Source organism: Heterodontus francisci, unplaced genomic scaffold (genome assembly GCF_036365525.1).
Source record: "Heterodontus francisci isolate sHetFra1 unplaced genomic scaffold, sHetFra1.hap1 HAP1_SCAFFOLD_330, whole genome shotgun sequence".
In the NCBI taxonomy this organism is placed as follows: Eukaryota; Metazoa; Chordata; class Chondrichthyes; order Heterodontiformes; family Heterodontidae; genus Heterodontus; species Heterodontus francisci.
The window spans coordinates 489843-503220 of NW_027141448.1; the positions used below are offsets into that span (position 1 = coordinate 489843).

At 45.8% G+C, this 13378-nt stretch overlaps 1 non-coding gene across 1 annotated transcript; it reads left to right on the top strand.

The window, feature by feature from the left end:
* The first annotated feature begins 6934 nt into the window (after positions 1-6934).
* Positions 6935-7006, top strand: trnat-cgu (transfer RNA threonine (anticodon CGU)). The gene has a single exon. It is a non-coding gene; the product is annotated as a tRNA-Thr (tRNA).
* The last annotated feature ends 6372 nt before the right edge of the window (positions 7007-13378 follow it).

Here is a 13378-nt window from a genome sequence, read left to right on the forward strand (position 1 = left end):
ATCACGCATGTTTTGAGGTGCAGATCTTTCCTTCCAACAGAGACACAGAAGTTCATGGAGATGCTGCAGTAGAACTGCTTTTCCACTCTTGATGATTCCAGGTGGAATACCATCATTTCCCGGGGCTTTACCACTGGCAAGATGGTCAATGGCTTTGTTGAGCTCCACTATGGTGGGGTCACTGTCCAGCTCCTCCATGACAGGGAAGTCTGGAATGGCACTGAGAGCCACTTCAATGACAATATTCTCCGTTATGTAGAGTTTAAGGTAATGCTCCACTCACCTTTCCATCTGCTTGTTAACAGATGATTCCACTTTGACACCGCACTGAGACCTTGAGCATTGTCGTCTGAAAGAGCCTGATCGAGGATGTTGAGGAACTCCTGGGTCCTTTCTGGATCAGTGGGTCGTCAAGTGTTGATCTGAGGACGACGTTCTTCTTGGATGGATGAAGCTTCCTTGGCTGAAGCCTGACCTTGTTACACACCAGGGAGTGGTCAGTGTCACAGTCAGCGCTGTGATAGCTGTGAGTGATGAGGACACTGCTGAGGGTGGTATGTCTGGTGATGATAAGGTCGAGCTGGTGCCAGTGGCGTGATCTCAGATGTCTCCAGGACACCCTGTGGCACAGCTTGACCTGGAAGTAGCTGTTCATCACACAGAATCCATGGTGACAGCATAGCTCCAGCAACCTCTGTCCATTTTCATTCATCTTGCCAATCCCCTGGTGCTCTATGCACATTGGCAAAGCTGTGTAGTCAGTACCCAAGCTTGTGTTGAAGTCTCCTAGAAGGTACAGTCCCTCAGTGCTGGGAATTCTACTGATGGCAGTATCAAGTGTCACATAGAATTGATCCTTGACATCTGGGGTGGAGGTGAGTGTCGGGACATAGATGCACATGAGATTAACTGGGCCCACGCTTGTTGACAAGTGAAGAGTAAGAACTCTCTCTGAGCCTACTGTGGCTGGTTCACTCATCTCAAGTGGCGTGTTTTTTACTGTGAAAACCACTCCATGCTCACGAGTTGCCTCTTGGGCTTTCCCCTGCCAGAAGAAGGTGTAGTGTTTCTCTTTGAGGGATCCACTTTGGACGAGTCTAGTTTCTTGCAGCACAGCAATGTCCACATCGAGCCTTGTGAGTTCTTTGTCCATCAAAGCTGTCTTGTTTGTCTCATCAACCTGCAGAAGGGTGTCAGTAAGGCCAGGACACATGGTCCTCACATTCCAGCTTGCGATGCGAAGGACTGGTGTCTTCTTTGTTGAGCTTGTTTTTCTTGGTGCATTGATTATCGATCCGCCTGTTGAGAGATGACTCTCTAAGCTCCAAACACCCATTGAAGCAAGCAGGTTGTGGCAGGCCAGCACCTAACTGATTGGGGGCTACCCAGCTTGGAGTGGGTGGTAGCTATCCAATGAGATGCGATGATCTCTTCAACTGTCAGAAGTAACCCCTGGTGCTCATACTCTGCACCAATTGAGTGAGAGCTTATAATCGGTAACCATTTCTTCCCGTGTTGTGCTAATGTTTAAGCACAAATAGTGTCCTCTTCACGGCACATTAGCACTGAACACAAAATGGCTCCTTTGGTCATGTGTTAATTATAAAATGGCTTTCTTGACCTTGTTAGTTATTACAATGGATACATTATAAAAATGGTCAAGTTAAACTAAGATCGAACTACCCAAGCTTACCTGCGTCCTCCAGTTCTCTGGCAACATTCCCATATTTAAGGAGGATTGAAAGATTGTGGTTCGAGTCTCTGATATTTCCACCCTTACTTCCCTCAGCAACCCAGGATGCAGCCCATTCAAACTGGGTGACTTTTCTACTGTGAGAGCTGCCAACCTTGTAATTGTCTCCACTTTATCTATTTTCATCCTGTCCAATTTCTTCACTTCCTCCTCCTTTACTGTGACATTTGCAGCATCCGCTTATTTTGTGATACTTAATTAGTGTCTCAGCCACACCCTCTGTCTCCACAGGATCTCCTAATTGATCCCCCCTTTTACTGACTGTCCATATGTTGGTAAAAGACCTCAGTGTTCCCAGTTATGTGACCTGCTAATCTTTTCTCATACATTCTCTTGCTGATCTCATTTCGTTTTTCAGCTCTCCTCTGTACTTTCTGTATTCTGCTTGTTTCTCCTGCATATGAATCCTCACATGATTTCGATATGAATGATTTTTGAACTATTTTGTTGAAGGATTGAGTTTTGTAAATTTCTCCCTAGCTCCCCTCATGGTCAGGCAGAAAGTTTAACTGCTGTGTTTTCAAACAGCAACAGCTTTATTTGAAAAGCCATTGGGACAGGATTCCGGGTTTTAATCCAGTCACAAATCTGGTTCTGATGTCTTGTGGCTCCAGCTGTCACATGACCTGTCAGAGGATGACCTCATAATTGACCCAGTCATGGAGCTGTGGGTTGATGTTTAAATTGTTGCAAAATAATTTTCCAGAAGGACAATCAAAATGAATCGATATATAAAAGGTAGATTTTGTGAATTTGTGCTCCCAGTGGAAATTCCTGCAGAGTCTGCTGGTTTTCATATCCCCAATTCCCCACAGGAAGCTCTGTGTCGGAATCTGTATTCATTATATCAATATTATACAGAATCATTTCATGGGAGACCCCAGTGTGAATTGTAAACAGGTGGTTCAGTTTTAACTTTCAAATTAACACAGAAGCAAAATACTGCAGATACTGGAAATCTGAAATAAAAACAGAAAATGCTGGAAATACTCAGCAGGTCTGGCAGCATCTGTGGAGAGAGAAACAGAGTTAACGTTTCAGATCTGTGACCTTTCATCAGAACTGGGCTGAAATTGTCTGAGGGCCAAGTGGCCTCTTTCTGTGCCTTAAACTTTCTATGAGTCTAAGATTCTATGAGATTGTGGAATCAATTTCAGGGTCGATGACATTACACTCTGTAAGGATAGGAAGATGGAGATTATTAAGTACAGTGCAAGAATATAGATGCTTTTACATTATTTTAATCAAAATTGATTTAAACTTTGTGTTCACGCATCCGATCTTTTCATCACAATGACACTGATAACAATGGAAAAAGCAAGACTTGCATTTCACGACCACAGGACGTTGCAAAGCCTTTTACAGCCAATGAAGGACTTTCCAAGTGTAGTCACTGTAGTCATGTAGGAAACATGGTGGCCAATGTGCGCACAGCAAGCTCCCAGAAACAACAATGTGATAAAAACGAGATAATCTGTTTTTAAGTGATGTTGATTCAGGGTTAAACAATGACCAGCACCCCAGAAATAATTCCCCTTCTATTCTCTGAAATAGTGCCATGGTACCTTTAACATCCACCTGAGAGGGCAGAGGGATCCTCAGTTTTCTGTTTCACCTGAAAAACAGCATTTCTGATAGTGCAGCACTGCCTTAGTACTGTACTGGAGTGTCAGCCATTTTTAAAGGGCTGTTAGTCCTACTGGAAAATATTTAAAGGAAGATTAAATGAAATGAAATAAATACATTGCTTTTGCCTCTCTCCCATCCCCCCAATAACAGTTAAATTAATTATTTGCCCTTCCCTCCCAAAACCTACCTTTACCATCTGACCTTCCGCCCAAAACTGCACAAACTGTAAACTATAAACCTTCCCACCATCCCCTACACCCATGACATTAATTTGACTCCGTCCCCCCTCCCCCACACTGAGAAACGTACCTTCCCCCCCCTCCCCACCAGTGTTGCACCTCATTTCCCGGATGGGGCTCCGAAGGCACGGCAGTGCCGGTCGCCGGGCTGAAGATCGCAGCTGGATATCAGGAAGTGATGGGATAATAATTAATGCAGGTTTGTGGTCCCGTTGCCGAGCGGTGGGGGTCCCCCCACAACGCCTCGCCGTCGCAGGCAATATCGAGCCAGGCCCTGCCGACGTTGAGGTCCATGGCGGGCCTCATCCGGGGCCATCTTCAGGCGGCTCCCACCCCACCCCCACCACAGATCTCGACGTTGAGGGCTCTATAGAATCCAGCCCATTATTTCTGTCAATCTCAACTCCACAAGGATTTGTCTGTTAATTGTAGAAACATTAAAGCTCTATCACCTTTTGATAAAAGGGGGTTTCAAATCCAATTCCAAACAAATGATAGTTCTCATTGTATCTAGAACATGTTTTCTTGCATACAAACATACCAATTAGGAGCAGGAGTAGACCACTCGGCCCCTCGAGTCTGCTCCACCATTCAATAAGATCATGGCTGATCTGATTGTAACCTCAACTCCACATTCCCACTGCCCCCGATAACCTTTCACCCCCTTGTTTATCAAGAATCTATCTACATCTATCTTAACATATTTCAGAATTTCTGTCGTCCAGCAACTCTCACTTTATTTCCTGGATTTCACCTAAAAAATGTATTTCCACACTTTGGATATCCTGTACTTCATTAATGTTTTTGCTCTCTGGGGATTTCCCTTTAATTATATTCAGTGCTGGTATTTTACTGCCACACACTGACTGAAAGTGTCCCATCTTTCTGCAGGAAAAACACTCAGCTTCTTTGGCGAGGCAGTTTTCCCACTTGTATCTCTCTCAGCCACACCGACTGCAATTGGTTGCAGCTTCCACTAGATGCTCTTCCCGTCTTTCTTGTCTTTTACCACTAATTTTTCCTTTTGTTTTCTGAACAAATTCAATTGAGTCTGCAACTCTGGAGATCAGACTCTCCCTGTCCCCTCGAACAACGGATTGGTTCAACTTTCTAACCTCTGTTTGTCTGCTCAATTGAAACTCTTTCGTTAATGTGAGATCAGCCCTGGACTGTAGATGATCTGAAAGGGTGTTGTCTAATACCCCGAACACAATCCTGTCTCCATTCAGCTCTTCTCTTAAGTTGCTGTATTCACAAACCTCCGTGAGTTTGTACAAGTCATTGATAAATGAATGAATACTCTCCCCTTTCTGTTTTGTACGCTTATTAAATTCAAAGTGATTCCTGACAATGCAGCGGCCAGCCGACGTCATCAGAGCGCCCCAAGCTGCGCACATGCACAAACAGTCTCCTGCGCTCTGAGATGCTGTGCATGCTCAGCCTCCGTCTTCCAGGACGAAGTGGCGCATGCGCAGGAAAACTCTCTACCCCCTCTCAGCCACTCACTCCAGGCCGCTCGCTGCCCGCTCCTCGCTACCCTGCTCCCCCGCCCTCCGGCCGCTTGCTACCCCCCCACCCCCGCACTGCCCTCTCTCCGTCCACTCACGCCCCGCTTCCCCCCCACGTCCCTCCAGACACTAGCTCAAAGCAATGCTGCTTCCCTCCTCTCGGCCTCTCGCTCCAACATTCGATCATTCTTCACCGCACCACCCGATAAAGCAAGGCGAGCCTCGAGGGGAGATGGGGCAATGTTGGAGCAAGTGGCCGAGAGGAGGGAAGCGGCAGAGCCCATGGCCTGGAGTGTGAGCGGCCAGAGAGCAGGATGGGGGTGGTGGTGGGGGAAGGGGGGAGTGAGCAGTCAGAGAGTGGGATGGGGGGAAGCGGGGAATGATCGTCCGGAGAATGGGATGGCACTGTTTAGAGGGGATTTGAGGAAAAAATGTTTCACCTCGAGGGTGGTTGGAATCTGGAACACATTGCCTGAAGGAGTGGTAGAGGCAGGAACCCTCACAACATTTAAGAAGTATCTAGATGAGCACTCAAAACGCCGCAGAATACAAGGCTACGGCCACGTGCTGGAAAATGGGATTAGAATAGACAGGTACTTGATGGCCGGCACGGACACGATGGCCGAAGGGCCTGTTTCTGTGCTGTATAACTCTCTGACTCTATGAAACCTCACTGAATTACAGAGGGTGTGCAGCACTGTCAGAGGTGCTGTCCTTCTGATGAGACTTCAAACAGCGCAACGTTCTACGAGTATCAACCAAAACATGTCCATTGTGTAGATATGTGCCGTATTTGATTATGAAATGACAGTCACTGCTCCGAAAGTAATTCACTTTCGATGAATTAAGATGACTTGGTACTATATAACTGGCGAATGCGCAAGAGGTAGCGGGGGACTATTGGGGTTGGGACGGAGGCGGCGATGGCAACCTTTGAGGGGATTTTTGGGTCTAAGTTGTTTTCTGTGATAAATTGAGTAGCTCCATCTTTAATCCTGGCAGCTGCCTGAATGTCACAGACAGTGACGTTTCAGTGGAAGAGGCTGCATTTGCGCATGTGCTAGTACAGCGTCAACTGGTGGTTGCATTGTCAGCAAATGCAGCGTTTTAACTTTGGCTCCACGATGACATTTTTTTCCTCAATTAAAATAGGTCTTGAGTGCCTTAATAACTTCTTCACACGTAGCCTACACACTCCCTCCATGGCAGACAATAGTGTACTGACCTGCTCCATGTCTGGCTTCTGCACGAGACCCGATGCAGTACGATACTTTGCAAACTTCTGGAACCATCTCGGCTACTCCTCGGCTTGGTTCAGTCCAGTGACCTTTTCAAAGGTACAGGCAAAGATTTCTCCATCATTGCTTTGGTTTACTGTGGCCCCCATATAATATTCTGATATCTGTCAAGGCTTAGTACACAATTTATAAGAATCTGACGGTTAAAATAACCTGAGTTTACTCCACACATCTTGCATTGAAAGTTTCATCTACAACTCTCCATGAGATGCCGTACAGATTATATTACATCACTTCCTGTGATGATGCACATAGTCTATTTATATAATCTGCCCAGTGACAACCCAATGTCCACTCTTATATTATTGTACAGATGTGAGAAAAGCTGAGGATGAGAATGGAACGTCTGAATGAAGATTTCATGATGCTGATGATGTAAATGAGGCTGATCTGTTTCCCATTCCACAATCCCTCTTTATTTCTGTGCATGTTTCTCGATGCTGTTTCAACCAAACTGAAAAAGAATCACAAATCCTCCTCTGGAGCCTCAGATGTCCATTAACAAAAGGCATGGTGGCCAAGTGGTAAGGCGTCAGTCTCGTAAACTGAAGATCACGGGTTTAATCCCCGTCCGTGCCTTATGATTAGTTTCTCACTCTAAATGTGATGTTTCCAGAAAAGATGTCCGTTGCATTTGTTTTGGCCATCTGGAAATCAGTGTGATGTTACACTTTATCCTGGACACTGGGAAGAACATGAGGAGCAGCCACATGGTCCCTCGAGCCTTCTCTGCCATTGATAGAGTGAAAATAACTGAGGTCCAAGCACTGAACCTTATTACTGTGCATTTGCTTGATACTTAACAGAGCTATTCTATTAATCCCACATCCCACACTCCTGTCCTTTCCCCCATTGCCCTGTTATATTTTCCATGTCAGGTATGTATCCAATTCCATTCAGAGTTAACATTGAATCTGCTTCCACTGACCTTTCAGGATTGCATTCCAGACCAGAGCAACACACTGCTGAAAAAACAATCTCCTCATCACAACTCTAATTCTTTTGTCAATTACTTTAAATGTGTTTCCTCTGGTTACTGACCCTTCTGTCACTGGCAACACTTTCTCCTTCTTCACTCTATCAAAACTCTTCAGGATTTGCATTTCCTGCTGCCTTTGCTGATATAACAAGGCTGAGCACACATCACCAAAAGGAATATGATTGGCTCTGAATCACATTTATCTTTCCTGTCAATCTGATGTGGACCTTGTATTTTCCCGGAACCAAACAACCTGAGCAACAAGTGTGGGTTCCAGTGATTCCACCCGCTCTGAGAGAGAGAGGATGTGATAATGAGCCAGATAGAAGAAAGGAATGAGATAGAGAGTAAAATAGCCCTGGTCTGTTTCTACTAACCCCCGGCCCCCTAAAATGGCATCATTTTCTCCTGCCTCTCCACATTCTAATCCATTAATTAATGCAATCCTTTCATCTGGAACATAGAACATAGAACAGTACAGCACAGAACAGGCCCATCGGCCCATGATGTTGTGCCGAACCTTTAACCTACTCGAAGATCAAACTACCTACATACCCTTCATTCTACTATCATCCATGTACCTATCCAAGAGTCGCTTAAATGTCCCTAATGTATCTGCTTCTACTACCACCGCTGGCAGTGCATTCCACGCACCCACCACTCTCTGTGTAAAGAGCCTACCTCTGACATCTCCCCGAAACCTTCCTCCATCACCTTAAAATTATGCCCCCTGGTGATAGCCCTTTCTGCCCTGGGAAAATGTCTCTGGCTATCCACTCTATCTATGCCTCTCATCATCTTGTACCCCTCTATCAAGTCACCTCTCATCCTTCTTCGTTCCAATGAGAAAAGCCCTAGCACCCTCAACCTTTCTTCGTAAAACATACCCTCCAGTCCAGGCAGCATCCTGGTAAATCTCCTCTGCACCCTCTCTAAAGCTTCCACATCCTTCCTATAATGAGGCGACCAGAACTGAACACAGTATTCCAAGTGTGGTCTAACCAGGGCTTGATAGAGCTGCAGCATAACCTTGCGGCTCTTAAACTCAATCCCCCTGTTAATGAAAGCCAACACACCATACGCCTTCTTAACAACCCTATCAACTTGGGTGGCAACTTTGAGCGATCTATGGACATGGACCCCAAGATCCCTCTGTTCCTCCACACCACCAAGCATCCTGTCTTTAAGCCTGTATTCTGCATTCAAATTCGACCTTCCCAAATGAATCACTTCACACTTTTCCAGGTTGAACTCCATCTGTCCCTTTAATTCCTGTTTCCTAATCCATTGATGTTTCACAATGTACTGAACTGTCCCAATCCATTGATATAACTCAGTCTATAGAATTTCCCAATCCACTGATATTTTCCAGTCCATTGACTTTCCCAATCCATTAATGGTTCCTGACCATTGACATTCCCAATCCATTTATATTGCCTGTGATTTCAAAGCAACTGTGGAATACAAATAGTATCAGTACTATCAGATACATCGAGACGAGGTGCAATAGCCAAGTGGACAGATGTCAGGTTTATAAAGAAAAAAGCACGAGCTCGACATTTGTCAAGTCTATCACTGGATCTGAACTCTCAACCTGCTGTATTTCTGTGGGTCTGCTGACTTGTATATGTGAAGAACCATTTTTCAATCCTCTGACTTTTCTCATTCTTGTGCCATATTTGTTCCTTTGGGTTCACCAGTGAAGAAAATTATTCCCTATTACATTTGGTGAAGACTTTAATAACCTCACATCCTTGTGTCTCACCATCTCAGGTCAAACTCCCAACAGAAACTTTAAACATTTAACTATTTTGCTGGAAACATTTTCAAGGGCGCAGACATTCCTTCATTACGCTTCCTTCTTTGACATTTGATTGACAAATATGTGTGTAATGGAGAGAGAGAGTGTGAAAAAAGAGAGAGAGAGAGTGCGATAGAAAGTTAGAGGACCAGCTAAAGACAGATAGAGAGAGAGAGGCAGAGAGAGGTAAAGCGATAGACAGAGAGAGAGAGAGAGAGAAGGAGAGAGCGTCATTGATTCCTGGAGTCACTACAGTACAGGAAGTCATTTTGCCCATCAAGCCCATGTAAATCAAACCATTCAGTCCCATTCCCCCGCTCTATCCCCATCGCCCTGTAAGTTATCTAAACCTGTCATATTTATTATAATCTTGTACATGTCTATCAAATCTCCCCTCAATCTCCTTTGCTGCAGGGAGAACAACCCCAGCTTCTCCAACTTTACCTTACAGTTAAAATCCCTCATGTCTGGAACCATTCTGTTAAATCTCCTCCACCCTCTCAAGGACACTCACATCCCTCCAAAAGTGTGTTGACTAGAACAGGATGAAATTCTCTGGTTGTGGCCCAACTAGAAATTTATACAGGTTCAGCATAACTTCCCTACTTTTGTACTCAGTACCTCTATTTATGAAGCCCAAGATCCCATATGCTTTGCTAACTACTTTCTCAATGTGTCCTGCCACCTTCAAAGAACTATGCATATGAATCCTCAGGTTTTTATTCCTAAAAATATGCTTTATTCATATAAATCTGTAAAAAATGCATCATACAACAGTTCAAAACAGCACCAAGTTGACATTCCAAAAAGTGCAAAGGAAATCAGTTTTCTTCAATACAGGAGTGAGTTGACTTACAACCCTTCCACTCCATTTTACCTGACATGGACATTTTACAGCAAACCCATATCTGGTGTATACAGCACGAGGGGTTTCCAATGAGTCCAGCTGCCCAGTTCACTATGGCGGTGGGACCTCACACAGTGGTCTTTCCCCATTGAGCCTTTGCAGTGGCTACCCCAAGCTTTAGTGTGTCCCTCAGCACGTAGTCCTGGACCTTGGAATGTGCCAGTCTGCAACACTCGGTCGTGGACAACTTTTTGCGCTGGAAGACCAGCATGTTTAGGGCAGACCAAAGATTGTCTATCACCAAATTGATGGTCCTCCAGCAGCAGTTGATGTTTATCTCGGTGTGCATCCCTGGGAACAGCCCGTAGAGCACAGACTCCTGTGTTACAGAGCTGCTTGGGATGAACCTCGACAAAAACCACTGCATCTCTTTCCACACCTGCTTTGCAAAGACACATTCCAGAAGGAGGTGGGCAACTGTCTCTTCCCCACCTACTCAGCAGAGATGACATCTGTTATTGAAACAAAAAGCAGAACCGACCTGATGCACAACATGAAACCAGCAGCCAGAACATTATATGACTTGAAATTAGCCAAGGCAATTGTGCAAAAGACAGTGAGACACTGCGAAAATAAACACTGGACAAAATCACAAATGTAACAATGCTTTCAAAAGCAAATCTCCCGAGTATGCTCACACTCGTCAAGCAGAGGTGACTTTGCTGGCTCAGGCACGTTCGCAGGATGGAAGATGACACATTCCCAAGGGTATTCTGTATGGGGAGGTCGCCGGAGACAGAAGACCAGTTGGATGCCCAAAGCCCCACTTCAAGGATGCCTGCAAGCAGGACATGAAGGCCCGAAACATCGATTTTCACACATGGGAGACACTGGCCAACAACAGAGGGAAATGGTGATATTACCCCTGGACTGGTGTGTGCGTCACCATGATAATCAGTGACTATAGCAGCTTGACAGCAGGTGCCAACATGGAAAACAGCGACACCTGATAATCCCACCTCATATGTGTCACTTGTGGAAGAACCTGCCTCTCACATATTGACCTCTTCAGCTATCGGACAAAGTGCACCATGGGAAACTATCCCATCACCAATGGATTTGCTGCACGTCCATCATCTCACGTAGAAGGAAGGATGACGACGGCATCTACAACCAGGGCGGCCCATCGTGCCTGTGGCAGCTCTTTCATTTCCTTTCAACTATTTATCGAAATTCCCTTTTCAACCTTACGATTGAGTCTCCTTCCACCATTCTCTCAGGCAATACATTCCAGACCAAAAACAACAACAACTTGTGTGTAAATTTATAGAGCACCTTTAACGTAATACAGCGTCCCATGGCACTTCACAGGAGTGTCGGAAAGCAAAATTGGAGCCCAAGCCACACAAGACCGTATTAGAGCAGATGGCCAAAAGCATGGTCACAGAAGTAGGCTTCCATGAGTGTTTTAAAGGAGGGAAGAGAGGTCGAGAGGCGGAGAGTTCAGGGAGGGAAATCTCAGGCTTCGGGCCTGGACAGCTGATGGCACAGCTGCCAGCCGTGGAGCGATAAAAATCAGCGATGCTCAAAAGACCAGAATTGGAGCAGGGCCGGAATCTCGGGGGGAGTGAACCAAATAAAATCCGGCCCTCTGTATCCCCCTCACAGCTGACATTCCCACCGAGCTTTTTATTATCAATCAATTTCCCTCTTGCAGTTCTATTTCACACCAAGAGATGGCAGTCTCATGCCATTTCACAGCAAGCTGCAGACAAGCTTATTTTCCTGCCAGTCCAATACTGTGTTGAGTGGACAAGGATGTGTGTGGTGTGCAGTGTGTGGTATGCAGCAAGGTTAGACTCAAACCAAAGAAGCTGCATCACTCCCAGCGGAAGGGCCGCCCGCGCATCAACACTAGCAGAATTTCCTATCCACAGCTGTTACGTAAGTTTCCAAATTCACTTGACAAAGTCCATCAAAACACTCCGACAGGGGATGCAGAGACCAAGTGGGCCCACATCAGAGAAGCCATCTATGACTCAGCTATGATCACCTATGGCAAACGTGTGAAGCAGAATGCAGACTGGTTTCAATCAAACTTTGAAGAGCTGGAACCTGTCATAGCCGCTAAGCGAATTGCACTGTTGAACTACAAGAAAGCCACCAGTGAGTTAACATCCGTAGCTCTTAAAGCAGCCAGAGGCGCTGCACAAAGAACAGCCAGGCACTGTGCAAATGACTACTGGCAACACCTATACAGTCATATTCAGCTGGCCTCTGACACCGGAAACATCCGAGGAATGTATGATGGCATGAAGAGAGCTTTTGGGCCAAACATCAAGAAGATCGCCCCCCTCAAATCTAAATCAGGGGACACAATCACTGACCAACGGAAGTAAATGGACTGCTGGGTGGAGCACTACCTAGAACTGTACTGCAGGGAAAATGTTGTCACTGAGACCGCCCTCAATGCAGCCCAGTCTCTGCCAGTCATGGATGAGCTGGACGTACAGCCAACAAAATCGGAACTCAGTGATGCCATTCATTCTCTAGCCAGCAGAAAAGCACCTGGGAAGCACAGCATTACCCTGAAATAATCAAGAGTACCAAGCCTGCTATACTTCCAGCACTCTACGAACAGCGTTGCCGGTGCTGGGAAGAGGGAGCAGTACCACAGGACATGCGCGATGGCAATATCATCACCCTCTATAAGAACAAGGGTGACCGTGGTGACTGCAACAATTACCGTGGAATCTTCCTGTTCAGGATAGTGGGGAAAGTCTTCACTCGAGTCGCTTTAAACGGGCTCCAGAAGCTGGCTGAGCGTGTCTACCCTGAGGCGCAGTGTAGCTTTCGAGCAGAGAGATCCAACATTGACATGCTGTTCTCCCTTTACCAGCTACAGGAGAAATGCAGTGAACAATAGATGCCCCTCAACGTTGCTTTCATAGATCTCACCAAAGCCTTTGACCTCGTCAGCAGACGTGATCTCTTCAGACTACTAGAAAAGATTGGATGTCCACCAAAGCTACTAAGTATCATCACCTCATTCCATGACAATATGAAAGGCACAATTTAGCATAACGGCACCTCATCAGACCCCTTTCCTATCCTGAGTGGCATGAAACAGGGCTGTGTTCTCGCACCTACATTGTTTGGGATCTTCTTCTCCCTGCTGCTCTCACATGCGTTCAACCCTTCAGAAGAAGGAATTTTCCTCCACACAAGATCAGGTGGCAGGTTGCCCGTCTAAGAGCGAAGACCAAAGTACGGAAAGTCCTCATCAGGGAACTCCTCTTTGCTGACGATGCTGCATTAATATCT